Here is a 26,001-nt window from a genome sequence, read left to right as displayed (position 1 = left end):
ACAAATAGGGGCAGCTGGGGACCGTCTATGGACTCGGGACCAAGTATGGATACCAGGCTGCCGACGCAGCCATGACATGGTGGCCAAATTCCACCTCCACATGCCTAAAAGGCCCAATTTCAAGTGCAATCAAGCAGTATGGTATTGCAGCCTGGGGGTGGGTGGGTGGCAGGCTGCATACTTGCGCTTGCATTGCAAGGAATGGGGGAGGTACAATTGAACACTGCCCTGGGACAAGGACTTGCACGGGGATAGTTGCAAGTCTGCATCTTCTGATGCGGCAAGGATAACTTCTGATGGGCATACTTTTAGGCAGTGACCTGGGTGTCAGAGATGCTTCCAGAGGTCTTCCCCATGCTGTTCCCATGTCTTTTCAGCACTGTATGCATGTGTCACACAGCACATGGCCAGAAAAGGTTGCAAAATGCTAAAATGACATTTCCCGATGAATGCATTTGTCACGGTTGAAAGCAATACAAAAGTGCAAAAACGCATAAAAAATGCTACTTGTGAACATAGCCCAAGGTGTGGAGGAGTATTTTTGTTTTTGGTTATTTATTTTACCTTATACACAAGTCTTTACCCTGGAAAGGATGTTCCTTAACATATTTCACAGGAAAACCGTTTCAGTTTCGTATTTGAACGTTTTATTGTGAGCCTGTAAAAGTGGCTTAATTCCTCTGACCACGTTGTTGACAGCAGTGACCTGGGGGTCAGAAATGCTTCCTGGGGCGATCTCCATGCTGTCCCCACATCATTTGAGCACTGTCACTATCATTTTAGGCACTTTTTAGGCTTTCTACAGACTGCCGGGTGTGCCGCCGCAAAAATGCTCAGGTCTCCCATAGACTAACATTGGGCTCGTTGCTCGGGTCGAGTATCACGGTGAGCTCGGCCCGAGCTTCGAGCACCCGAGCATTTTATTGCTCGCTCAACACTAGACATCAGTGTTTGGTCACTGTTTGTCATATATGGATAAATAAATACTTTACAAAGCTTCCCCTATTAGTTGGAATGTTAATCATGACAGCACATTGACTGCACACAGATGTCATCCGTGTGCTGTCCGTGATTTTCACAGACCCATAGACGTATATTAGTATTTCTCATCAATAGAGTCCGTAAAAAACGAACACATCTCCATTATTTTTGCAGAGACACGCAGTCCACAAAAAAACATGGACATGTGAACAGTCCCGCAGACTATAATTGGTACATGTTCTATTTGTGAAAATCACAGAACACGTACATAAAAACAGACATATGAATGAAGCATTATTAGATTTGGTAATACTTTAAATTATAAAAATATAAACACTTGGGAAGTAAACCTAATGACATGATGACCAGAATGCTATTATCCTATTATCCAATTTAGATTTTTTTAGATGCAAATGATGGAAAGATCCAGAAAGATTAAAGGGAACCTATCATCAGGTTTTTCCCATATGGGCATGCACAAGAAAAGACCAATGAGTGTCGGCGCATGTACACTGCAGTATTTTTCTCAGCTCTCAACAGGGAAGAGAGAAGTACACCTGCGCAGGAGAATGATACTGGACACTGGATGCTGGATAACATAGGATGCATCATCCACACAAAGCAGTACAGGAGGACAACTTTTGCAAGAAGAGAGTAGGCGTTGGATCAAGACAAGACCAGAGATAAGCATCAAACCAAACCACCCCGTAGGTGAGTATAATAAAAGGTCTTTTTCTTGTCTTGCACTTCGGATTGGGGGAATATATGCTGCATATTAGAATACTGTCTATGAGGACTTACAGATACTGGCCTTACCTCATATGGGAAAAAACTGGTGTCTTGTTCCCTGTAAATATTTACACTATTGTGTGATCTGATTAGATAAATAAAAATCCGGTATCACTGAACACTTGGCAGCATCTCCTCTGTGAGAAGATAAATAAATTAGTTAGGGGTCAGTCAGCCTATTATGCGTCCAAATGAGCTCTTCAGGTTTCCTCGCTAGTAAGGAGGTGCTAGTATATGCAGAGGAAGATAATTGCCCTTGGGAAGACTGGACATTTACAGTTTATACCAGGGATATCACATGGCACAAAGGAAATGTAATATTTCCATGCTATATCTATAGTAACTGATATCAACACAATTCACAGATTTACCGTTGATTGGGGGACATAATCGCTTCTGTAGTTCGAACCACCAGGTGTCACGGGTTTACCGCGACAGAGGAGCCAGATGACCTCAGCGTCTGAGTTCACATATTTGAATTCTTGTATTGAATAGAAGCACTTGTACCTCCCCCTTTACAGCCTGTGCTGTATTAGTACGCACAAGCTGTAATTCCCCGGTTCAGTGAGGTCTCCGGCGACGAGCCCGCACTGAACCGAGCACATGTCAGCTGATTATTACAGCTGACATGTGCCCGCAACAGCCGCGGGTGGAATCGCGATCCACCCGCGGCTGTTAACATGTTAAATGCCGCTGTCAATCTCTGACAGCGGTATTTAACTCGCGCTTCCGGGAAGCGCGTCCTAAGCCCCGCCCATCGGTGACCCCGTCACGTGATCGCGGGTCACTGATGGGTGGGCATGACAACCCAGGGTCTGCAGCAGACGCCTGTGGTTGTCATGAGCTGGTCACTATGAGCGCCACCTAGTGGCTGCTGATCATCTGTATGTAGCAGAGGCGATCGGACAGTTGCTGATTCTAGTCTCCTATGGAGACTACAGAAGCAAGCAAAAAGTGAAAAAAAAGTTTTTAAAAATATAAAAAAAATTAAAAAAATATAAAAGTTTAAATCACCCCCCTTTCTCCTCATTCAAAATACAGTAAAATAATAAAAAAAAAAACAACATACACATATTTGGTATTGCCGTGTTCAGAATCGCCCAATCTATCAATATTAAAAAATAACTAATCCGGCGTAACGAGAAAAAAATTCTAAACGCCAGTATTACGTTTTTTGGTCGCCGCAAAATTGCAATAAAATGCAATAACGGGCGATCAAAACATCGGATCTACTCCAAAATGTTATCATTAAAAATGTCAGCACGGCGCGCAAAAAATAAGCCCTCAACCAGCCCCAGATCCCAAAAAATGGAGACGCTACAGGTCTTAGAAAATGGCGCTTTTTTTTTTTTACCAAACTTTCGAATTTTTTTCACCACTTAAATAAAAAAGAACCTATACATGTTTGGTGTCTACAAACTTGTAATGACCTGGAGAATAAGAATGGCAGGTCAGTTTTAGCATTCAGTGAACGTGGTAAAAAAATAAATAAAAAACAACTGTGGTATTGCACTTTTTTTGCAATTTCACTGCACTTGGAATTTTTTTCCCGTTTTCCCGTACACGATATGGTAAAACTAGCAATGGCATGGAAAAGTACAACTTGTCCCGCAAAAAATAAGCCCTCACACGGCCATATTGACCAAAAAATAAAAACACTATGGCTCTGGGAATAAGGGGAGCAAAAAACGAAAATGCAAAAACGCAAAATCTCAGGATTGCGAAAGGCTTAAATGGGGCTGGTTTCTTTCAGCAGTGCAGGAGTTAAACTGCTCAGCTTGGACTCTCTGTTGCTTCCTTCTTGGAAGTTAGGAGCTGTGCAGTTTCAGCCACTCCCCTCTCCTATATAGTCTCTGCTCTGGCAATCTGGATTACCAGTGTTAAATCTTGTACTTTCTGGTGAGGAATGGAGGATTCGGTGTTTGGTAGAGTTGTTTAAGGAGAGTTGTTCTGTGATTGCTGCTTGGTGTTTTGGCTGTGTGCATAGTTCTTTCCTCTTCTATTTTTGTTTACCTTCCTAATCTCTTTGGTGTATCCCTCTGTTGTCTGTGGGGGCATATTTTGCATGTTTGGTATTTTCATTTATCCCTGTATGTCCTTTCCTTGTTTGTTTGGTTTGTGTATTTACATACAGTATTTCTCCCCACTTCCCTGGGTGGGAGAGGGGACAAATAAGGGCTGATAAAGGAAAACAGCAAGGTAAGTGGCCCCTGAATCTTCACCATCAGAAGTTACCTGGGGGGCAGTGATAGCTAGGGTGCCTCTAGCGTTAGGGACAGAGTAGGGACCATAAAAAATACTTTTAACCAAGCAGAAAAGGTGGAAACAAATTAATTTGTAATTTACGTTTATTAAAAATGATGCCTTATTCTATAAATACCAGCCTTTTATCTTCTGAAGTATGCTCCCTAGCGCCCCCTGTCATTATTCCATTCCGTGATCAGCTGTTCGAGTTTGCGCAGCTCCTATTATCATAAGAAGTCCGACTCCCCCAAACTCCCCACCCCCTGTGTGCACAATGTATTCTCTCTCATTCAAGTCTGACAATGCAGGGAGCAGATTGCTATGGAAGTGTGTCAGTGACTCTTCCCAATCCCCCCTTTGGGTGAGATAATCTGCTCCTCAGACCAGTGAGTGTGATAGCAGAGAGACGCTTAGGTTGGGAGACTCAATGACACACTTCTGTGCTTTCAGGAATTTGCACACTGCGCTGTCAAACATGTGAGGAAAATACATTGTGCACACTGGGGGTGGGGAGTTGAGGGGAGTAGAACCTCTTATGATGACAGGAACTGCGCAAACTCGACCAGCTGATTGCCCACTACGAGGACAAAATGGAATAATGCCAGGGGGCACTAGGGAGCATACTTCAGAAGATAAAAGCTTGGTATTTATTGAATGGAGGATAATTTTTAATAAATATAAATTGGAAAACCATTTATTCCCACCTTTTCTGCTTGGTTAAAAGTATTCTTTATGGTGATACAACCCCTTTAAAGAGGACTTTTCACCAGTTTTAGTATGATAAACTGGCCACATCATGCAATAGTGACTGCAGAGCTGAAAAATGTAATTTTTGATTTTTCATCTCTATTACAGAGATATTGTAGCTTTACAGAGCTTGTAAAGGTTATATGCTAACTTTTGTTAAGACCAAGCAAAGATTCATAACTTCAGAGAACGCCAGACCTGGCTTTCCCATTGTGAGACATTTAATGGCAGACAGATCTGCTCTTTTTACTGATCTCACTACCAGCACCTACTGTGACTAAAAGCCATGGGAGGGCTTTCCTGCAGAGGTGTGTATTATTATAAACATGGACAGTGAGGTGAGAGGAGAGATGTAAAAGGTGTTTGTAATGACATTCAGCTCTGCTAATCTGCCCTCCCATGCTTGTAATCACAGAAGATGCTAGCAGTGAGATCACTGAGGGGAGCAAAGCTGTGTGTCATTACATGTCTCAGAGAAAGCCAGGTCAGACATTTTATTTTCTGCCTTCCTTAATACCTGCTTATGATCGGTAAATGTCATGCAGGGAAACAAGTAAATGCCCACAGAGACGAATCTCTGCTAATGTCCGCATGGCATTTAATTCAGCTGTGCAGCCACTATTTCATGACGAGGATTGTTGAAAAGGCTCATACTGGTAAAAAGGTGCTCTTGATATTCTACATCCTTAAAATCAATAATTGTAAAAAACCAAAAACACTCTACCACTCGTGATGAACGAGCGTGCTCGTCACTGCTCGATACTAGATCGAGCATCGGAGTATTTGAGTATACTCGTTACTTGATTGAGTATCACTGGTGATTGAACATCATGCTCGAGTCCCAGCTCCGCATGTTTCGTGGCTGTTAGACAGCCAATAAACATGTGGGGTTTGGCCGCCACCATTAACTCAAAAGTCATTTTCAGGGCTAGATACTGTCCTTTTTCTAGCTAGTAAAACCACTGTTACCTGCATTGTAGGGATAGCTGATGGAGAAGGGAGAGTTTTGGATTAGAGGCATATAGGCAGGGTATAATGTCTTACAGTTCTTCTATAGGTATACTAATGCTGCAATCTAAAAACAAAAGTCCATTTCAAAGCTACATATTTTTTTTTCCCTATTAATACCAAAAAGATTGCAGGCATATATTTTATACCTGTTATACATTATATACCTAATTTAAAATGCGCAGGGTGTGCAGTAAGGGATGGGGAAGTGGATCTGCTGCTGAGGCTGTAGGCCAAGTGATACTGTGCCTGCTCTGTGAGCACAACAAACACATTCATCCATGAGACCTAGCTTAGTGTTGCACTTTGTATGGCGGCTCGGGACACCACTCTTGAAGCCAGAAAAGTGCTAACAGGTGGTTGGTTGGATGTCAGATAATGCTTCTAGTATGTTTCCCAGCACCACCCTGTTTTCCACATGGTCCAGTCTCACTAGCCAAGAGCCTGGACCACATAATCCTCACCGTGATCTTCTTTCCTCCCACCATGGCGAGTCCCAGGAGACAAGTGATCCCACACTCGGACTCTCTGAGGAGATCTTTACATTTCCATTTATTGATTCTGGCCTTTCACCCTGCACATGTCAAGAGGGACATTAAGAGATCGTGTGTAGTGTTGCCCAAATTTTTCAGCAGCCATGATCAGGAGAATACGATGGTGGGGTACGGTAATTAGTGTCTCAAGAGATCATGATGATGAGACACAGTGTATGAGGTCCTCCTTTAAGTCTAATACATGGTGTATTAGAGTCCCTCTTTCTTCTAATTTTTGGCAGTTCTTGCATGATCCCAAAGGCTTGTAAGTTTCAGAGCCCCTCCTTCATAAATTAAACAGGATGTGTCTGACCATGTCACACACACATGCCCAGATAAGGTAATGAAATGTTAAAATTACATTTATCGATGACTACCAGTGGGTATAGCTTTATTCCCCCCTCGACAATGTCATCTACTGTAGTCATAGGTGATGGGTAAATAAGTTGAGAGATAGCCTGGCTATTAAGGGGTGGAGTAGGTGGTTTTTTTTTCTCTTTTTAATTTAGCCTTATATACAAGTTATTATACAGGAAAGAATGTTTTCTAACATTTTTTTCCTGTAAAATCCATTTTATATTTGGCTTTGTGTGTTTTATTATCAATCTGTAAAAGTGGATTAAAACTCTGACAACAATGTTCCCAGCAGCGACTTTAGAGTTAGGGATGCATCCAGGTGTTTTTCCCATATTTTTTCCTGCCTCCCCAGCCCTTCTGTTAGGATCTTCCGGAAAAATGCTCGAGTTTCCCGTAGACTTCCATTATACTCGGTACTTGAGTCTAGCCCTTCCGAGCATCGCATCTGCTCAATTAGAGTGCCAAGTAGAGATGAGCGTTGTTCAACTCGAACTGTTCGCCAATCTCAAATTCGAGCTGTTTTGGGCGGTGTTCGAGCCGTTCGGCGAACACGATCGATTTGAGAAAAATTTGGCTGTTCGAGGTTATGTTCGATAACTGTTCGTGCACCAAAATCATAACTGGATTTTTTCTCAGTAATGATGAAAATTAATGTTAATACGCAGTTTGAGTGTACAGCGGGGTGGGGGGAGGGGCAGGGGATGGATCTCTGCAGGAATAATGAAGATCTCCATTTTTTTTTCTCTTTCCCGCATTTACAGTGGGGAGGTGCAATCTGTCAGCCTATCAGCAGCGCACACACGGAGCGAAGTGCTTTTTTTCACACAAGCAAGGGCATGTGTCATTGGCAGTGTATGTCACATGTCCTTGCCCTATAAGACCCAGCCATTTTCCCCGTCGTTACCATTTTCTCACTGCTGCAGCTGCGTGTTAGACGGCACCGCTGTTGCTGTGTGCGCTATGCCTTGTTAATTTCAAGCCAATTTTCGCACAAATCTACAGATAGCTTGGGAGTAGGGAATAGTTGTGATTGCAGTCCTTTTAAGGACTACGTTACATCATTTCATACGACTTTTATCAGGCAGGTCTGTGCTCTTAAATAGATAGGTTGGGAGTAAAGACTAATTGTTATTGCAGTCCTTTTCAGGGCTAGGTTACATCAGTTCCTATCACTTTTTGCCAGGCAGGTCTGTGCCAGTGCTGTGCAAGTTTTTTTCACAGCATTTGGCTGAATCTAGCAAAGCTAATCCTTTTTGGCCTATTGCAGAGTGTGTTAGTCAGTGGAGTAGCCTATCTGTGTTGCAAGATACACCACCTGTGTATAGAATACCAATTTTTTTTCTGCACCTAGTGAAGTAAAACCTTTTGGGCATAGCATCATTCTATTAGTCCATCTATACTGACCTCCATAAGGTTGCAAATTGAATATAATTTTTTTCTGCATCTAGCTCTGAAAAAATATTTGGCCTTCTAGCTGTGTGTGGGACTTGTTCTATTAGTCCGTCTATACTGACCTCCATCAGGTTGCAAACTGAATAAAATTTTTTTCTGCATCTACCTCTGAAAAAATATTTGGCCTTCTAGCAGTGTGTGAGACTTTCTCTATTAGTCCATCTATACTGACCTCCGTCAGGTTGCAAATTAAAAATAATTTTTATCTGCATCTAGCTCTGAAAAAATATTTGGCCTTCTAGCAGTGTGTGGGACTTTCTCTATTAGTCCATCTATACTGACCTCCAACAGGTTGCAAATTCAAAATAATTTTTTGTCTACATCTAGCTCTGAAAAAATATTTGGCCTTCTAGCAGTGTGTGGGACTTTCTCTATTAGTCCATCTATACTGACCTCCATCAGGTTGCAAATGAAAAATAATTTTTATCTGCATCTAGCTCTAAAAAAATTTTTGGCCTTCTAGCAGTGTGTGGGACTTTCTCTATTAGTCCATCTATACTGACCTCCATCAGGTTGCAAATTCAAAATAACTTTTTGTCTGCATCTAGCTCTGAAAAAATATTTGGCCTTCTAGCAGTGTGTGGGACTTTCTCTATTAGTCCATCTATACTGACCTCCATCAGGTTGCAAATGAAAAATAATTTTTATCTGCATCTAGCTCTGAAAAAATATTTGGCCTTCTAGCAGTGTGTGGGACTTTCTCTATTAGTCCATCTATACTGACCTCCATCAGGTTGCAAATAGAATATAATTTTTATCTGCATCTAGCTCTGAAAAAATATTTGGCCTTCTAGCAGTGTGTGCGACTTTTTCTATTAGTCCATCTATACTGACCTCCATCAGGTTGCAAATTGAATATAATTTTTTTCTGCATCTAGCTCTGAAAAAATATTTGGCCTTCTAGCAGTGTGTGGGACTGTCTCTATTAGTCCATCTATACTGACCTCCATCAGGTTGCAAATGAAAAATAATTTTTATCTGCATCTAGCTCTGAAAAAATATTTGGCCTTCTAGCAGTGTGTGGGACTTTCTCTATTAGTCCATCTATACTGACCTCCATCAGGTTGCAAATTCAAAATAATTTTTTGTCTGCATCTAGCTCTGAAAAAATATTTGGCCTTCTAGCAGTGTGTGGGACTTTCTCTAATAGTCCATCTATACTGACCTCCATCAGGTTGCAATTTAAAAATAATTTTTATCTGCATCTAGCTCTGAAAAAATATTTGGCCTTCTAGCAGTGTGTGCGACTTGTTCTATTAGTCCATCTATACTGACCTCTATCAGGTTGCAAATTGAATATAATTTTTTTCTGCATCTAGCTCTGAAAAAATATTTGGCCTTCTAGCAGTGTGTGGGACTTTCTCTATTAGTCCATCTATACTGACCTCCATCAGGTTGCAAATTAAAAATAATTTGTATCTGCATCTAGCTCTCAAAAAATATTTGTCCTTCCAGCAGTGTATGGGACTTTCTCTATTAGTCCATCTATACTGACCTCCATCAGGTTGCAAATTCAAAATAATTCTTTGTCTGCATCTAGCTCTGAAAAAATATTTGGCCTTCTAGCAGTGTGTGGGACTTTCTCTATTAGTCCATCTATACTGACCTCCATCAGGTTGCAAATTGAATATAATTTTTATCTGCATCTAGCTCTGAAAAAATATTTGGCCTTCTAGCAGTGTGTGCGACTTTTTCTATTAGTCCATCTATACTGACCTCCATCAGGTTGCAAATTGAATATAATTTTTTTCTGCATCTAGCTCTGAAAAAATATTTGGCCTTCTAGCAGTGTGTGGGACTTTCTCTATTAGTCCATCTATACTGACCTCCATCAGATTGCAAATGAAAAATAATTTTTATCTGCATCTAGCTCTGAAAAAATATTTGGCCTTCTAGCAGTGTGTGGGACTTTCTCTATTAGTCCATCTATACTGACCTCCATCAGGTTGCAAATTCAAAATAATTTTTTGTCTGCATCTAGCTCTGAAAAAATATTTGGCATTCTAGCAGTGTGTGGGACTTTCTCTAATAGTCCATCTATACTGACCTCCATCAGGTTGCAAATTAAAAATAATTTTTATCTGCATTTAGCTCTGAAAAAATATTTGGCCTTCTAGCAGTGTGTGCGACTTGTTCTATTAGTCCATCTATACTTACCTCCATCAGGTTGCAAATTGAATATAATTTTTTTCTGCATCTAGCTCTAAAAAAATATTTGGCCTTCTAGCAGTGTGTGGGACTTTCTCTATTAGTCCATCTATACTGACCTCCATCAGGTTACAAATTAAAAATAATTTGTATCTGCATCTAGCTCTCAAAAAATATTTGTCCTTCTAGCAGTGTGTGGACTTTCTCTATTAGTCCATCTATACTGACCTCCATCAGGTTGCAAATTCAAAATAATTTTTTGTCTGCATCTAGCTCTGAAAAAATATTTGGCCTTCTAGCAGTGTGTGGGACTTTCTCTATTAGTCCATCTATACTGACCTCCATCAGGTTGCAAATGAAAAATAATTTTTATCTGCATCTAGCTCTGAAAAAATATTTGGCCTTCTAGCAGTGTGTGGGACTTTCTCTATTAGTCCATCTATACTGACCTCCATCAGGTTGCAAATTAAAAATAATTTTTATCTGCATCTAGCTCTGAAAAAATATTTGGCCTTCTAGCAGTGTGTGCGACTTTTTCTATTAGTCCATCTATACTGACCTTCATCAGGTTGCAAATTGAATATAATTTTTTTCTGCATCTAGCTCTGAAAAAATATATGGCCTTCTAGCAGTGTGTGGGACTTGTTCTATTAGTCCATCTATACTGACCTCCATCAGGTTGCAAATTGAATATAATTTTTTTCTGCATCTAGCTCTGAAAAAATATTTGGCCTTCTAGCAGTGTGTGGGACTTGTTCTATTAGTCCATCTATACTGACCTCCATCAGGTTGCAAATTGAATATAATTTTTTTCTGCATCTAGCTCTGAAAAAATATTTGGCCTTCTAGCAGTGTGTGGGACTTTCTCTATTAGTCCATCTATACTGACCTTCATCAGGTTGCAAATTCAAAATAATTTTTTGTCTGCATCTAGCTCTGAAAAAATATTTGGCCTTCTAGCAGTGTGTGAGACTTTCTCTATTAGTCCATTTATACTGACCTCCATCAGGTTGCAAATGAAAAATAATTTTTATCTGCATCTAGCTCTGAAAAAATATTTGGCCTTCTAGCAGTGTGTGGGACTTTCTCTATTAGTCCATCTATACTGACCTCCATCAGGTTGCAAATTCAAAATAATTTTTTGTCTGTATCTAGCTCTGAAAAAATATTTGGCCTTCTAGCAGTGTGTGGGACTTGTTCTATTAGTCCATCTATACTGACCTCCATCAGGTTGCAAATTGAACATAATTTTTTTCTGCATCTAGCTCTGAAAAAATATTTGGCCTTCTAGCAGTGTGTGGGACTTTCTCTATTAGTCCATCTATACTGACCTCCATCAGGTTGCAAATTCAAAATAATTTTTTGTCTAAATCTAGCTCTGAAAAAATACTTGGCCTTCTAGCAGTGTGTGGGACTTGTTCTATTAGTCCATCTATACTGACCTCCATCAGGTTGCAAATTGAATATAATTTTTTTCTGCTTCTAGCTCTGAAAAAATATTTGGCCTTCTAGCAGTGTGTGGGACTTTCTCTATTAGTCCATCTATACTGACCTCCATCAGGTTGCAAATTCAAAATAATTTTTTTCTGCATCTAGCTCTGAAAAAATATTTGGCCTTCTAGCAGTGTGTGGAACTTTCTCTATTAGTCCATCTATACTGACCTCCATCAGGTTGCAAATTCAAAATATTTTTTATCTGCATCTAGCTCTGAAAAAATATTTGGCCTTCTAGCAGTGTGTGGGACTTTCTCTATTAGTCCATCTATACTGACCTCCATCAGGTTGCAAATTCAAAATAATTTTTTGTCTGCATCTAGCTCTGAAAAAATATTTGGCCTTCTAGCAGTATGTGGGACTTTCTCTATTAGTCCATCTATACTGACCTCCATCAGGTTGCAAATGAAAAATAATTTTTATCCTCATCTAGCTCTGAAAAAATATTTGGCCTTCTAGCAGTGTGTGGGACTTTATTAGTCCATGTATACTGACCTCCATCAGGTTGCAAATTAAAAATAATTTTTATCTGCATCTAGCTCTGAAAAAATATTTGGCCTTCTAGCAGTGTGTGCGACTTTTTCTATTAGTCCATCTATACTGACCTCCATCAGGTTGCAAATTGAATATAATTTTTTTCTGCATCTAGCTCTGAAAAAAATATTTGGCCTTCTAGCAGTGTGTGGGACTTTCTCTATTAGTCCATCTATACTGACCTCCATCAGGTTGCAAATGAAAAATAATTTTTATCTGCATCTAGCTCTGAAAAAATATTTGGCCTTCTAGCAGTGTGTGGGACTTTCTCTAATAGTCCATCTATACTGACCTCCATCAGGTTGCAAATTAAAAATAATTTTTTTCTGCATCTAGCTCTGAAAAAATATTTGGCCTTCTAGCAGTGTGTGGGACTTTCTCTATTAGTCCATCTATACTGACCTCCATCAGGTTGCAAATAGTGTTGAGCCACCCACGTAGTGTTCGAGTTCGGTTCGGTTCGTCGAACACCCGTCTGCTCGCCGAACTGTTCGTCGAACACCCGTGTGTTCGCCGAACTGTTCGTCGAACTGTTCGTCGAACACCTTCGAACACCGTTAAAACCAATGGCAGGCAAACAAAAACACATAGAAACACATAGAAAACACCTTCAAAGGTGTCCAAAAGCTGACAAACTGCTCAGAAGACATAACTAACACATGGAAAAGTGACAAGTACATATAGTCATGCGAAAATAAAAGAGGTGGAGGAGTAAAAGGAGGGGGAGACACAGATATAGGCATGTCATGCCCTTCTAAAATCCAAAAAGTGAGAAGCCGACACGGCCAGTCCGCTCCTGCCCGTGCCACCTCCGTGTCGCCGGGTTTGTGCCAGAGCCGCGGTGAACCCTGACGGCCAGCCCCCTCTCCCAATACTGGTGCCTGTCCGCTGGTGGGTCGAGCGAGCCCCCCTGTGGTGGAGGCAGCTCTAAGCTTTTTACTTTAAATTGTCTCTCTAATTTGAATGAATACACTTTAAATCCATTTACAAGGATCTATTGGAGGGCAAGTCTCATGCCAGCAGCCGCGGTAATTCCAGCTCCAGTAGCGTCCACTAAAGCTGCTGCAGTTAAAAAGCTTTTATAAGGATCGAGCTCGGCTGTCCACCGCAAGGCATCCTACTGCCAGTCCCAGCCCCTATGCCTTGGGGTGCCTCCTGATGCTCTTCACTAAGTATCCCATGGTCCCGAAGCATTTCCTTTGAAAAAATTAAGTGTCTAAACTACAGGTGGTGTAGCTTGCTTAACAGCCGGGATAATCCGCTGACTAGCAGACACTGCTACTAGGCACAAAGTATTTCCTGGGCTTGATGCAGTTAAAAATTAGTAATTAGATACTCTCGTGGGATGCTGAGAAAGCATTCCATAGAGTCTCCTGGCACGCCATATATGATTCTCTTAAAAAGCTTGGGGTAGGGGTCTAGGGGACCCTTTTATAACCAAAATCACGGCCCTGTATCGCAATACGTCACCTAGGCTGAAGATAAATGGAACTGTAGCACCCTGAGGGCTCGGTTGCTACAGACGTATTGCACCTCACCAGAGGTGTGATATCTCACTCTCAGGTAAGGATGGAGTGTGGATCAGGACCCGACACCTGCATGCATTACACCACATTGCCGTGGGGCAGGGCGACCAATATGCCCCTGAGATGGGCACGACAGTCCCTGTCCCTGGCTGGAGTGGGGGGAGGCAACACTGAGGAATGGGAACCCTGTAGTGCAGGAGCAGGGAGGAAGCAGTTCCTGGGTGCATTGAGAAGGGAGTATAAAAGGTGGGCACCATCTTAGTTCAGTGCAGAGAAGTCTGAGCAGAAGTGGCAGGGAGCAGGGGCTCTGCATGAGCTCTGCTCCGGAGGCGGGCCTAGTAACAGAGGCCCAGGCCTGGAAGAGGGAGAAGGAAGGAAGAGGAGCGGAGAAGGCTCCAGGAACGAGGAATGAAGGGATCCCAGGGGTGTGGAGTGGCGAGACGCCACCGCACGCCCGAATCCACCTGCGTGGAGGGGTCAGGCCAAAGGGGGAGACCGGTCCCCGAACTAGTGGAGGCAGGAAACGACCCTCAGCTAGAAACCGGAGGCTCTGACATTTTATGTGGCGCAGCCCCTCGCTACACCCGCTAGGAAGGCACCACATAGGGTCAGGGAAACTGGCGCCAAGTTTACCAAGAGGAGGCCCGAGGCAGCCGGACAGAAGTGTTGGTAAGAAAGGCCAGACAAAGGACACACAAAGGGGGTCCTGTGAAGTGCTCCAAAGTTATCTGGGAGTTGTCTGAGCCCCTCACCTGGTGAGCACAGTACGACGTGGGCAGCCGTTACCTGCAGACGTGGTCTGGATAATAAGAACTGTGAGTAAAAGCCCTGGACTGCATCACTGACTCCGTGTCGTTACTGCTGCTGCCCTGCACCATCACCCCCATCCTCCACATACACTGCCCTGAGGCTATACTCCTCCCATGGGGAGTTATGCTACGCTCTGCTGCACCCACAACACCAGCCTCAGCGGTCTGCCCTGTAGCGGCGGTTCACTCTGACCGCAATCCACGGGTGGCGTAGTCGGACATTTAAACATCAAAACCACATAAATAGTTCCGCCACTGGTTTGACCGCCCTGAGCCACGGAACCGGGTCGCCGCCACGAAGACTACAACCACCAGCATCCACCAAAAAGGGTCCGGCTCCGGGTGTCCCAAGGCCCAGGGGGTGCGTCAGAACATTTTCATCACCTTTCACAATCACCAATGGGACAAGGCAGGGATGTCCTCTGTCCCCTCTCTTATACATCCTAGTGACGGAGCACCTGCTCTCATCAATTCGCCATAACCCCAATATTAAGTGGATTGAGGTGGGAGGCACCGAGTACAAGTGCTCTCTATTTGCTGATGATGTCCTAGTATATATCACTCAATCACATATATCCATCCCTGCTGTTATGGCTGAAATAGATCACTTTGTTACATGGTAAAATTTTAAAATCAATGCAGCGAAGTCTGAGGCCCTCGATGTCTCCCTCCCCAAATCCATATAGGATTCCATCCAGTCCAACTTTCCCTTTGCCTGGCCCTCACAGGGTATCAAATACTTAGGAATTCCTATTCATAAAGACCTCTCCCATCTATGTTATCTTAATTTTGGGCCCTTTATTGAACAATTCCATACAGACCACGGTTGGCAAGTTAGAACTGTAAGATTCACTACGTGAACCACTGGTGTTTTGTGGAAAAGCACATGTACACCGCGTTCCAAATTATTATGCAAAAAGTGTTTAGGAGTGATAAGGGAAGAACTTGTTTGTTTGTCAGTTAAACTCATTGATGGTGATGTGTGTCAGGGCTCTTTATATCACTGTAAGCAATTGCAGACTCCTGTGCTAATTAGTTTGGCAGGTGTGTCCAATGAAAGGCAAGACTACTTAAGAAGGCTCTCTCACATTATTAAGCAGCCTACATTTTCTGCCAAAATGGGAAAGAAAAAGGATGTGTCGGCTGCTGAGAAGCAACAAATTGTGGAGTGTTTAGGTCAAGGCATGACTACAATCAACATTGTGCGATGATCAGGATGAAGTGTCTTGGCAATCAAGAAGTATGTAGCTGATTCACAGTACACACGTGTGCGTGCTGATAAGGGCAAATTGAGGACTCTTTCCTACAGGCAATTACGTCAGGTTGAAAGAGCAGCGGCAAAAAAGCCTTGTCATAGCAGCAGACAAGTTTTTGAAGCTGCTTGTGCCTCCAACGTCCCCCGAACAACAAGATGCAGGGTCCTTCAGAGGTTTGCAGCTGTGCATATGCCATCCTGTCGACCTCCTCTATCCACTTCACACAAGCAGAAACGGCTCCAGTGGGCCAAACATTACATGAAGACTGATTTCAAAACTGTTTTGTTCACGGATGAGTGCCGTGCAGCGCTCGATGGTCCAGATGAATGGAGTGGAGGATGGCTGGTTGATGGACACCCCACGCAAACACGGCTACAGCGCCAACAAGGAGGAGGTGGAGTAATGTTTTGGGCTGGAATCATGGGGAGAGAGATTGTCGGCCCCTTTAGGATCCCTGAAGGCGCTAAAGATGAACTCCATAATGTATGTGGATTTTCTCAAACAGCACTTCCTGCCATGGTTCAAGAAGAAGAACCGTGTATTTCACAGCAAGATCATTTTTCTGCATGATAATGCACCATCTCATGCTGCACATAAAACATCTGCATCTCTGGCTGATATGGGCATAAAAGGGGACAAACTTATGGTGTGACCCCCATGCTCCCCTGACCTCTACCCCATTCAGAACCTTTGGAGCATCATTAAAAGGAGTGTCTATGATGGCGGGAGGCAGTTCACATCTAAGCAACAGCTCTGGGAGGGTATTCTGTCCTCATGCAAAACAATTGAAGCAGAAACCATCCAAAACCTGACAAATTCAATGGACGAGAGAGTTCAGAAGCTCCTTTCGAACAAGGGGTCCTATGTGAAAATGTAACATCACCTAGAATAAAGTTTTGAGTTGAAAACTGTTTGATTTCAGTTTCTAACAACCTGCTAATGCTTATAATTTCAAAAATGACCATTTTTTTGGTCTTTATTAAAATGAAAAGGTTGATCGAAAACTTTGGGGGATCTAAGAGTGTGGCAACCCAGTAGTCATGATTACTTCGAATTCTGACAATATGAGGGTCATGCTGCAGGTAGTGCAGCAAGAAGGCACTTATGTGTCTTGCGCATCTCGGAGCCCCAAAATTATTTTCCGGGCTAGATGCAGCTAAAAATTATTTTTAATTTTAAATCTGGTGGAGCTTATTATAGATGGCCTAATAGGATCAGTGCTGCACACTGCTACAAAGCCCAAATTATTTTCCAGTCAAGATACAGATAAACATGATTAGTAATTTGAAAGCTTAAAACGGTTGGTAGAGTGATTTTAACCAATCATCAAGCTTTTACTCTCCCCAGGATGACACAGGGGTAGAAAAGTCGTTTCGGATCCATGATTTGTTCATCTTTATGAACGTGAGACTGTCTACATTATCAATGGAGAGCCGCGTGCGCTTATCTGTCAGCACACCACCAGCAGCGCTGAACCCACGTTCAGACAGAACGCTGGCTGCGGGGCATGACAAGATCTCCAAGGCGTAAGTGGCTAGCTCCGGCCATTTATCCAGATTGGAAGCCCAAAAAGAGCAAGGGTCCAGTGACGCAGTCGTGGCTTCAATGTTTACTTGGAGATACTCCTGTACCATCGTCTCTAGGCGTTGACTATGTGTCAGACTTCTTGTCTCCTGTGGCCTTGCAAAGGATGGGCTAAAAAAGTGGTGAAATGATTCCGCAAAATTGATGTTACCAGCAGATACTGTGGTTCTGTTACGGTTTGAGTGCTGAACACTTGACGGTCCCCCGGTTGGCAAGTTGGAACTGTGAGATTCACTACGTGCACCACTGGTGTTTTGTGGAAAAGCACATGTAAGATTCTGCAACAGTCTCTGCTGATACTCCTGCATGCGTGCATCCCTTTCTATGGCAGGAATAATTTCGGCAAATTTACTTTTGTACCGGGGATCTAACAGTGTGGCAACCCAGTAGTCAGGATTATTTCTAATTCTCACAATTCGAGGGTCATGTTGCAGGTAGTGCAGCAAGAAGGCACTCATGTGTGTTGCGCATCCAGGAGCACCAAGTCCCTGTTGTGTTGGTGGCGAGGTAACAATCATGCTTCCTTCCTCTGTCCTCTCCCCCCAACCTCGCACAACAGAAATGTGATCAAGGTCTCCCTCATCTGATGAGTCTTCCATCAGTTCGTCCTCCACTTCTTCCTGGGCTCCTGCACCTTCCTCACTAGTTTGGCTGCTACCATGCGCCCTGGTAAAACCATCTCCCCCACTCTCACATGCCTGCCGCCTTGGTGCTGCCGACCATCTGGACCTTGCAGATGTTAGCCCTTCCGCATACAACTCCTCCTCCTCTACTTCCTCCACCTCCTCTTGTGCCACCACCTGACTCCGAATTCTGTTTAACATGTGCTCCAGCATGTAAATCACCGGAATAGTCATGCTGATAATGGCATCATCAGCACTAAACATCTTCGTCGCCATTTCAAAACTGTGCAGAAGGGTGCATAGGTCCCTGATCTGAGACCACTCCTCCAGCGTGATTTGCCCCACCTCTGGATCTCGTTGGCCCAGGCTATACGTCAGAACGTATTGCACCAGGGCTTGTCGGTGCTGCCACAGTCGCTGCAACATGTGCAGAGTTGAATTCCACCGGGTAGGCACATCGCATTTTAGCCGGTGAAGTGCCAGGCCCAACGACTTCTGTAGAGATGTAAGTCGCTGAGCTGCGGGATGCGAACGGCGGAAGTGAGCACACAGCGACCGTGCCCTCTGCAGAAGGCCATCTAGTCTGGGATAGTGGGCTAAAAATTGCTGGACAACCAGGTTCAACACGTGAGCCATACAAGGCACGTGTGTGACATTGCCCCGGCGAAGGGCCGCACCCAGGTTTGCAGCATTGTCGCACACGGCCTTCCCTGGTTTCAGGTCCAGTGGAGACAGCCATTCATGAAATTGGTGCTCCAGAGCTGACCACAACTCCTCAGCTGTGTGACTCACATTTCCCAGACATTTCAAAGTAAAAACCGCCTGATGACGCTGAGCCCTACTGCCAGCATAGTAAGGAGGTGTGCAGGATCCCTTCTGCGCAGTTAGAAAGCTTGTGGCATGACCAGACAGGCTTTGGGTGCAGGTGGAAGACCGAGAGGAGGTTGAGGAGGCAGAAGCAGTGGAGGAACTTTGACATAAAGAGGATTGACGCACAACTCGTGGGGACGGCAAGACTTGGACAGCAGCCCCTTGTCCTGCTGTCACCATAGTTACCCAGTGCCCAGTCAGCGACATGTAACGCCCCTGTCCATGCCTACTCGTCCAAGTGTCTGTGGTGAAATGCACCCTGTCACACACAGAGTTTCTCAAAGAAGCGGTGATGTTGTGTGCGACATGCTGGTGGAGCGCAGGCACACCTTTCTTTGAGAAGTAGTGCCGACTGGGCATCTGGTACTGGGGCACTGCGACGGACATAAGGTCTCGAAAATCCTCTGTGTCCACCAGGCGGAAAGGCAGCATTTCTGTAGCCAAGAGCTTGCAGATGGTGAAATTCAACCTCTTAGCTTTCTCATGGCTAGGAGGAAATGGTCTTTTACTTGTCCACATCTGAGGGACCGAGGGCTGGCTATTGTGCTTAGACGGGGTTGATAAGGGTGTCCCGGCAAACTGCCGGTCTGTGAGGAAGATGCAGGCGGACATGTTAGGTTGCCTTGATCCAAAGGTGGTGCTATCGATGTCGGACAGCGCTCAACACCAGCTGGTGTTACCACCTCCAAAGAAAATGACCTGCCAATCACGTTGGCTGTTGCGGGTAAAGAGGTGGCAGGTCTGCGCCCCAAAACAGGTGTGACTGCTGTCCCCCCAGTCACAGAGGATGAAGAGGCCGCGGATGCACAAGATATGGCAGACGGTGGTTGGCCCGGCCGGCTAGGCCGCATTGTAGCACACTGAGCTTCCCACTGCAACTTATGCTTCATGTCCATGTGCCGGTTCATGCATGAAGTACTCAAACTATGTATTTTTTGGCCTCTACTTAGCTTTTGCTGACAAATGTTACAGATAACACAAGTTGGGTCATCTTTATCGATCTGAAAAAATGCCCAGGCTATGCAAGGCTTAGCACCCATGCGACCTGAAGAGCCACCACGACTTGTGGTGAGAGGCAGAGTTGTGTTTGAGGATGCAGTTGTTGACGTGCTTCCAGTACTACGTCTCTGTCCAAGAAGGCGCAACCTGACCTCGTCGTCACTAGCATCTTCCTCCACCTCCTCTGCTGACCTCATCTCTTGGTTGACTGTGGGTTGACAGTAAGTGGGATCTCCAACCTCATCATCATCACCCTGTGTGTTATCACACCCGTCGTCCTCAGAGCCAACCTGTTCCTGCCCTGACAAAAAACTAAAGTTGTCGCTCCAATCAGGTATTTGAGTCTTATCATCGTCTTCCTCATTGTCTCCACCAACAGTAGTTACAGTTTGGGAATGAGGGTCTACATTATGGTCAGAACCTTCTGCGTCTGGTCCTGGATCCGACTCATAAAGATTCTGGGCATCAGTGCAGATCATTTCCTCGTCTGGATTCACAGAAGCGCTGGAGTCGACCTCTGATTCCCAGGCTATAGTATGAGTAAACAGCTCTGCAGACTCAACCATCTGTTCTACCTCATACTCAGATGGGCAGCTGGAGATTTGGGAGCTGTGAGGAAGCAAGTGCGATTTGGGTGACACCTTTGAGGACTGGAGTATTTGTGATGTTGAAGTTGATGTGGAGGAGAGCCCACTTAAAGGAGCACTTGATATCCGTTGAAGCACCTGCTGTTTTTGTGCCTCATCTGGAATTTGTAGCGATTGGCGTGGCCGTAAGAAAGGGATCTTATCACATTGTCCGCTAAAAGAAGTAGACATTTTAGTTTGGCTGGAAGATGGTCTTTCTTCTGCAGATGTTACTGTTGCTTTAACACCTACCCCACGGACACAACCTTTTTTCCCCTTCCCAACACGCCTATTCCCCTTTCCACCAGCAGCAGGCCTTTTTCCACTCATTTTGGTGGTTAACTAATTCACAACTCTGGAGTTGTTTGCACAAAAAAACAATGGATGGTAACCGAGCAGAGCTGAGTGGCCAAACTGTGGTATTAGGCCAAAACTATTGGCTGGGTTAGATGCAGAAAAAAATTATATTCAATTTGCAACCTGATGGAGGTCAGTATAGATGGACTAATACAAAAAGTCCCACACACAGCTAGAAGCCCAGTATTTCTTCAGAGCTAGATGCAGAAAAAAATATATTCAGTTTGCAACCTGATGGAGGTCAGTATAGATGGACTAATACAACAAGTCCCACACACAGCTAGAAGCCCAATATTTTTTCAGAGGTAGATGCAGAAAAAAATATATTCAGTTTGCAACCTGATGGAGGTCTGTATAGATGGATTAATAGAACAAGTCCCACACACAGCTAGAAGCCCAATATTTTTTCAGAGGTAGATGCAGAAAAAAATATATTCAGTTTGCAACCTGATGGAGGTCAGTATAGATGGACTAATACAACAAGTCCCACACACAGCTAGAAGCCCAATATTTTTTCAGAGGTAGATGCAGAAAAAAATTATATTCAGTTGCAACCTGATGGAGGTCTGTATAGATGGATTAATAGAACAAGACCCACACACAGCTAGAAGCCCAATATATTTTCAGAGGTAGATGCAGAAAAAAATATATTCAGTTTGCAACCTGATGGAGGTCAGTATAGATGGACTAATACAACAAGTCCCACACACAGCTAGAAGCCCAAATATTTTTTCAGAGGTACTGTAGATGCAGATAAAAATTATTTTTAATTTGCAACCTGATGGAGGTCAGTATAGATGGACTAATAGAGAAAGTCCGACACACTGCTAGAAGGCCAAATATTTTTTCAGAGCTAGATGCATACAAAAAATTATTTTTAATTTGCAACCTGATGGAGGTCAGTATAGGTGGACTAATAGAACAAGTCCCACACACTGCTAGAAGGCCAAATATTTTTTCAGAGATAGATGCAGAAAAAAATTATATTCAGTTTGCAACCTGATGGAGGTCTGTATAGATGGATTAATAGAACAAGACCCACACACAGCTAGAAGCCCAATATTTTTTCAGAGGTAGATGCAGAAAAAAATATATTCAGTTTGCAACCTGATGGAGGTCAGTATAGATGGACTAATACAACAAGTCCCACACACAGCTAGAAGCCCAATATTTTTTCAGAGGTAGATGCAGAAAAAAATATATTCAGTTTGCAACCTGATGGAGGTCAGTATAGATGGACTAATACAACAAGTCCCACACACAGCTAGAAGCGCAAATATTTTTTCAGAGGTACTGTAGATGCAGATAAAAATTATTTTTAATTTGCAACCTGATGGAGGTCAGTATAGATGGACTAATAGAGAAAGTCCGACACACTACTAGAAGGCCAAATATTTTTTCAGAGCTAGATGCAGAAAAAAATTATATTCAGTTTGCAACCTGATGGAGGTCAGTATAGATGGATTAATAGAACAAGACCCACACACAGCTAGAAGCCCAATATTTTTTCAGAGGTAGATGCAGAAAAAAATATATTCAGTTTGCAACCTGATGGAGGTCAGTATAGGTGGACTAATAGAACAAGTCCCACACACTGCTAGAAGGCCAAATATTTTTTCAGAGGTAGATGCAGAAAAAAATATATTCAGTTTGCAACCTGATGGAGGTCAGTATAGATGGACTAATACAACAAGTCCCACACACAGCTAGAAGCCCAATATTTTTTCAGAGGTAGATGCAGAAAAAAATATATTCAGTTTGCAACCTGATGGAGGTCAGTATAGGTGGACTAATAGAACAAGTCCCACACACTGCTAGAAGGCCAAATATTTTTTCAGAGCTAGATGCAGAAAAAAATTAGATTCAGTTTGCAACCTGATGGAGGTCAGTATAGATGGACTAATAGAATGATGCTATGCCCAAAAGATTTTACTTCACTAGGTGCAGTAAAAAAATTGGTATTCTATACACAGGTGGTATATCTTGCAACACAGATAGGCTACTCCACTGACTAACACACTCTGCAATAGGCCAAAAAGGATTAGCTTTGCTAGATTCAGCCAAATGCTGTGAAAAAAACTTGCACAGCACTGGCACAGACCTGCCTGGCAAAAACTGATAGGAACTGATGTAACCTAGACCTGAAAAGGACTCCAATTACAATTAGTCTTTACTCCCACAACCTATCTATTTAAGAGCACAGACCTGCCTGATAAAAGTCGTAGGAAATGCTGTAACCTAGTCCTTAAAAGGACTGCAATCACAACTATTCCCTACTCCCAAGCTATCTGTAGATTGGTGCGAAAATTGGCTTGAAATTAACAAGGCATAGCGCACACAGCAACAGCGGTGCCGTCTAACACGCAGCTGCAGCAGTGAGAAAATGGTAACGACTGGGAAAATGGCTGGGTCTTATAGGGCAAGGACATGTGACATACACTGCCAATGACACATGCCCTTGCTTGTGTGAAAAAAAGCACTTCGCTCCGTGTGTGCGCTGCTGATAGGCTGACAGATTGCACCTCCCCACTGTAAATGCGGGAAAGAGAAAAAAAAATGGAGATCTTCATTGTTCCTGCAGAGATCCATCCCCTGCCCCTCCCCCCACCCCGCTGTACACTCAAACTGCGTATTAACATTAATTTTCATCATTACTGAGAAAAAATCCAGTTATGATTTTGGTGCACGAACAGTTATCGAACATAACCTCGAACAGCTGAATTTTTCTCAAATTGTTCGTGTTCGCCGAACGGCTCGAACACCGCCCAAAACAGCTCGAATTTGAGATTGGCGAACAGTTCGAGAAGAACAACGCTCATCTCTAGTTGCAAATGAAAAATAATTTTTATCTGCATCTAGTTCTGAAAAAATATTTGGCCTTCTAGCAGTGTGTGGGACTTTCTCTATTAGTCCATCTATACTGACCTCCATCAGGTTGCAAATGAAAAATAATTTTTATCTGCATCTAGCTCTGAAAAAATATTTGGCCTTCTAGCAGTGTATGCGACTTGTTCTATTAGTCCATCTATACTGACCTCTATCAGGTTGCAAATTGAATATAATTTTCTTCTGCATCTAGCTCTGAAAAAATATTTGGCCTTCTAGCAGTGTGTGGGACTTTCTCTATTAGTCCATCTATACTGACCTCCATCAGGTTGCAAATGAAAAATAATTTTTATCTGCATCTAGCTCTGAAAAAATATATGGCCTCCTAGCAGTGTGTGAGACTTTCTCTATTAGTCCATCTATACTGACCTCCATCAGGTTGCAAATTCAAAATAATTTTTTGTCTGCATCTCGCTCTGAAAAAATATTTGGCCTTCTAGCAGTGTGTGGGACTTTCTCTATTAGTCCATCTATACTGACCTCCATCAGGTTGCAAATTAAAAATATTTTTTATCTGCATCTAGCTCTGAAAAAATATTTAGCCTTCTAGCAGTGTGTGCGACTTTCTCTATTAGTCCATCTATACTGACCTCCATCAGGTTGCAAAATAAAAATAATTTTTATCTGCATCTAGCTCTGAAAAAATATTTGGCCTTCTAGCAGTGTGTGGGACCCATTGTATTAGGCCATCTATACCAAGCTCCACCAGCTTTTAAATTAATAATAATTTTTAGCTGCATCTAGCCCTGAAAATAATTTTTCTTCCCAATAGTGGTAGCAACAGAAATATGGGGCTCGCGCCTGGCTTACAAAAATATACGCTTCATAACAAAAAACACCAGCCTAGCGCACTGCATTAATAAGATGGCATAATCGTCTCTCCCAGTGCTAGGCCTACTACCCAGGCTAGCATTCCTGTGCCTAAAACACAATGCATGGGTCCGCGCTAGCCACTATGCTGAGGGGTCTAAAGCTGCTGCTAACGCTTTATAACAATTCAATTGGCAGATTTTCACAGAGATCTTCCACAACGCCCACCCATCGGACAACAGTTGCCCACCTTCCCTATGGGATCTAGTGGCGAATAGTTGATGCCATTAATCAGGGAGTCAGTTGCCCTGTCGACATGGCAAGCATACGGTAAGGCATGGGAAGAATGGACACGACTAGTAGCAGGCAGACGGGTTGACCAATGTGAACAAGCCAGATCACAAGTCACCATAGAATTTCTCCACCAGCTAATTATGAGGGGCATATCAGGGGCGTCAGCGCAGCGGTGTCTGACCGGAGTAGCATTTCACTTCCAACTACTGAATTGGGGAGATGTGACAAAGATTCATCATCAGACAATCCATAAAAGGGTGGAAAAGGGGTCAGCCAAGTCAGGAGTGTAGATGTCCCGTGTCACTAAAACTGATTTCTCACATCATATCCCTAACACCATTAACATGACACTCAAAATTTGAAGCAACACTACTGTCTACTGCATTTGTGATCGCCTTCTTCGGGGCGCTATGCATAAGCGAATTAGTCCCTCAATCCAAAATTACCACCAGTGGAGACTTATTACACCAGGACGTAGTCAGAGCCAATAATGTAATACGTCTACGCATACACAAATTGAAAACGGTTCCAGCGGGCAGGGGCACTTGGGTACTTCTACAACCCACAAACGGTACACTGAGTCGGGTAACAATAGTAAAAACATATCTAACCATCAGATCACAAAGTAATTTCTTCCTATCACACATTGATGGAATGCCATTATCAAGATACCAGTTCCAAGCTATATTTAATAAATGCATAACATCGGCAAGGAACCACCCCAAAGATTACGGGACACACTCATTCCGCATAGGCGCGGCCACGGAAGCAGCAAGAGCAGGACTGTCAGAAACGGAAGTTCAGAGGATAGGGAGATGGCGATCCACGTGTTTGGCAAGATACATAAGACCGGACTTGTTATCCTAACGTGGTTTGTTTCTTTTACAGGTGACGCTAAGCCAACAGTGTGGATGATAGGCCACTCGTATATGTATTGGGCAGAAAAAAGGGAGAAAGTCTGCCCAGGCGGGAGGAAATTAGAGTTTCATAACACATATTTCAACTAGAGAGGTATTAGAGGCCTGCTATGGCCACAGGTACTAATGGAAGTAATCAAGGTAGGGAGAGAGGCAA

The sequence above is a fragment of the Phyllobates terribilis genome, unplaced genomic scaffold, assembly GCF_046119375.1.
Source record: "Phyllobates terribilis strain yellow unplaced genomic scaffold, ASM4611937v1 Scaffold_4__5_contigs__length_816908805, whole genome shotgun sequence".
Lineage (NCBI taxonomy): Eukaryota > Metazoa > Chordata > Amphibia > Anura > Dendrobatidae > Phyllobates > Phyllobates terribilis.
This window is presented reverse-complemented; position numbering follows the sequence as displayed.